This window comes from Pleurodeles waltl, chromosome 4_2 (genome assembly GCF_031143425.1).
Source record: "Pleurodeles waltl isolate 20211129_DDA chromosome 4_2, aPleWal1.hap1.20221129, whole genome shotgun sequence".
NCBI lineage: Eukaryota > Metazoa > Chordata > Amphibia > Caudata > Salamandridae > Pleurodeles > Pleurodeles waltl.
Genome location: NC_090443.1, coordinates 124,112,555 through 124,116,759, shown reverse-complemented (window position 1 = coordinate 124,116,759; position 4,205 = coordinate 124,112,555).

Below are 4,205 nucleotides of genomic sequence, written 5' to 3'. Positions count from 1 at the left end.
GCAGCTCCAACCTATTTTAAGGGAAATTCCAGGTCACATAGATTTTGTAATGGCTACCCGGAATATATGGGACCAAATAACTGATTTCAAGATAGACCATAGGACGGAGAGTGATCATTTCCCCCTCCAACTATGGCTAGACTCTCAATCATTTATTACTAGATCCATAGAAGAGACCCTATTAAATACCACGGTGCTCTAAGATGGCCATATGTCTTGGGATCAGAAAAGACGCTGGAAAATATTTACAATGTATTTACTGAAACGGTAGGAGACCGCATTAGCCAGCATTAGTGGGAACACAAGATGTTCTTGATTTACATCTTAAGCTGGTAGATGCATTAACTCCTCTACTGAGCAAAATTTATAAAAAAGATGGTAATAGGATAAGGAACCATCTTGAGACAGCGAACCCATGGTATAATAAAGATTGTCGAATAGCAAAATCAAGACTGATCCAGGCAGTAAAATCCAGGAACTGTTTGGATATAAAAAGCGGTAGACTAGCCTACAAAAATACTATGGCCCAAGCTAAAAATGTATGGGATGAAAGTTTTTGGGAGGATCTCTTGAATGCAGCTAAGTTACGGGATCAGAGCATGTTCTGGAACTTAATCACTAAGGGAAATAAGCAGGGTAGATCAACAAAGGATATTTTCCTAGATGAAAATACTTGGTGTGATCACTTCACTAAGCTCTATGCTAACAAAAAGGAGAGTTTGCCCTTCGGGGACTATGAGCCAATCTTAGAAATGATTATTGCTCCATTAACTTTTAGTTTAGAAGAAACTAATAAGGCTTTATTAGCTGTGAAAATGGGCAAAGCCCCAGGCCCTGATAAAATTCCCGGCGATCTACTAAAACATGATGTGGATGTGTGGGGGCCTTATATAAATTACCTGAGTAATTACATTGTGGCAGGCACACCAATCCCCGATTCATGGAAAGGGGCAGAAATCATAACAATTTTTAAAAAAGGTGATCGCTATGATCCAAGTAATTACAGCCCAATAAGTTTAATAGACACTTTTCAAAAGATATATGCCAGACATATTTTAAATAGGCTTTTAGATTGGATTGAAGAGACTAAAATACTAACCAAATATCAGGCTGGTTTTAGAATAAAAATCAGTAAGGTTGACCAGGTGTTTAGGTTTATGTGCATCTGTTGGAAGTATATAAACATAAGGAAGGGTAGTCTCTATGTGGCATTCGTGGATCTAAGGGCGGCCTTTGATCTTGTTCCGCGCAATTTGTTGTGGATTACATTAAGGAACATGGCGGTCCCTGGGGAACTACTTAAAGAACTTATTAAGCTTCACACAGGGAACTATGCAAAAATAAGATGGGGAAAAGAAGGTGAAACCTCAAGGGCCATACCTGTAGACCGTGGTGTGCGCCAAGGTTGCGTGTTAGCACCTACACTCTTCTCATTATATGTTAATGATATTCCGAGCTATTTAAGGAATTGTGTACATGACTCCCCGAAGCTAGGTGGTGAGCCGGTTACGGCATTATTATTTGCCGATGATACCATCCTTATTTCTCAAACTCCGAGAGGTTTGCAAAACTTAGTGAATTCTTTCCAGAAGTATTGTGTGGGGAAGGGGCTAGAAATAAATCCTACCAAAACTAAGTATATGTCCATAAACCCCAAGAAATCCCTCAGGAATAATCTGTCCTTGGAGAATCAAAAACTGGAACAGGTAGGGAGTTTTAATTATTTGGGGTTAATGCTCGATAGTAATCTGTCCTGGAAAGGACAGATGGATAAAAGCATCTTATCCCTTAAACAAAACTCAATGCCTATTTTAAAAGTACACGGAGCTAGTTATTCTAAAGCAATCTCACCGGCACTTGAAGTATATAAAGCCAAGGCCCAATCGACCGCCCTTTATGGTGCTGAACTCTGGGGCTACTATTGTAACAATCATCTTGGAAAAACGGAAAACCACTTTGTACGAAGGCTACTTAAAATACCGACAAGAACTCCTCTAGTCCCTGTTTTCCTTGATATTAACCTTAAAAGAGCAGACTATCAAGCATTATTAAGACCACTGCTGTATTGGGTTAGGTTATGGGTAACCCCGGAGTTGAGTGATTACAAGAGTGGATTGACTGAATTAACTCAGATAGTTGGTCATATGAATACCCCTTGGTTAAAACATGTATCTAAGTGGTATGAGAGATTAGGTTTATCACACCTATGGGAAGTTCCTCAGAATATGACAACATGTACCAGGAAATATGTAAAGGACACCTTCTGGTCTTATGTCAACGGAGAGCTATTGCATAGTTCATCGATTGGTATTCTGACTTTGAACTTTTTGAACATAAAAGATACACCCAATTTCGAACAATTTTTGGATGAGATCGGTCCTCCACTGGCAAAAGCACTATATCTACAGTTTAGGTATGGGGTCTTACAGATTAATGCATACACATGCAATTGGGGAGGGGTAAAAAGTTGTGAATTGTGCACTCTGTACTTTAGGGGCTAAAGAAGATGTTGCTCATCTACTCTTCTTTTGCCCAATATACAAGAAACCAAGAGATTGTTGGATCAAACCCGTCTGTAAATATGTGGGGGCTAGATCCTACAAAGAAGCAGAGCGCATATTTCAGTCTAATACTTTACAATTAGTGGTGTTTGGCACGAGTAGATTTCTATTTAATGTATACCTTATCAGAAAATGACTTGGTCACAAACTGTAATATTTTGTTAGGTGGCCCGCTCTTTCCCTTCCTTGTATAGGTATATGATGCACTGTTTCTCCGATCCAAGATAATTAATTTTTTAGTTCTGGCTTTTAATTAATTTATAAGTTGTTATTTATATTTTTATATGCGGTACTGCTTAATCATGGAGACATCTATATATTTCTTGCCAACTGTATGTATTGTATCTTATATTTAATTGTGAAATGTATATATGTATGTTGTATTTATCTCTTGTCTTGACTTTTATGGCAATATTTGCCGAAATAAAGTTTAACGTATCACTATGCCTTATCCCCGTTCCTATTGATTCAGAGGGTTGCAGCGCAAGCCCTCTGCCAACAAGCGGAACTGATATTGATCACGCCACTATGGAGAACACAGCCTTGGTTCCCTATTCTGTTAGAAATGTCTCAAGATTGCCCGGTGCTGATACCCTCCATACTAAATCTATTGATGGACCCGATGGGTCGCAGGCATCCTCTTCTGGATCATGACAGCCTTCAATTCACGACTTGGCGCATTTACGGACAAGATAGTTTGTGCCGAATCTTTCGGAAAAAGCTATTACTTTCATCTCCGCATCTTCGTCTGAATCCACTAACTGGGTGAAATGGATTGTTTCAGAGGCTGGCATAGACACTTCTAAATTTGGTGCACACTCAGTGAGAGGAGCCATGGCTTTCAAGTCATTCAGCTTAGGTTGACGGTTACAGGTCATTATGAAAGCAGCAGACTGGTAGGCCGATTCTACATTTAAAACCTTTTACTATAAACCAGTTCTACACGTAGCTTTTTTCGTGAAACAGCTTTGAACAAGCATAATACGAAGCCTCTGGTCCTGACATTGAATAAAAAAATGTCTAGTTAATGCGTCAAGGAGTTTCAGTTTGATTAAGGACACAGAGGCGAGGATTATCCCACACAGTCATTCATCAATACCATCATATATGAAAGATGTTTCTATACATAAACAATGATAATTGTATTGCTGATGTTTTCCCTCTCAGGTTGTAAAAGTTATTTGTGATGACCTCAGAGTTTTAGATGTTACTAGGTCTTCTCTTATTTTATTCCAGATTCTGAACAAAAGATTGGATGAAGAGGGAAGGGTCTCTCCTTAAATGGCAGTTTCAGACCCTATTGGTCGTTCTTTATGTTCGTGGTTATGCGCGTTCTGATAAATCAAGCAGTGTTGGTCCAGTTTAGAGGTCTAAGCAAGTATGTGAGAAACCTCTAAGTTCAAGTCAAGTCGTCGGGCAAAGAAAGAGGAAGAAGATGGTGCCAGAAAAGTATATATACGGCGGGGACCATCATTTGCGCAGAGGACATAACGTTGTGGGGAAATATAGTTTTTATTAAAGTTTAATTTGATTGACTACTGTGTGTGCTTTACAATAAACAGCAAATAAGTAGAAGCACAATCCTTGTCTCTGTTTCCTTAATAGAATTGAAATTTTTTGACGCTAGCTAGAAAAATGTTATTG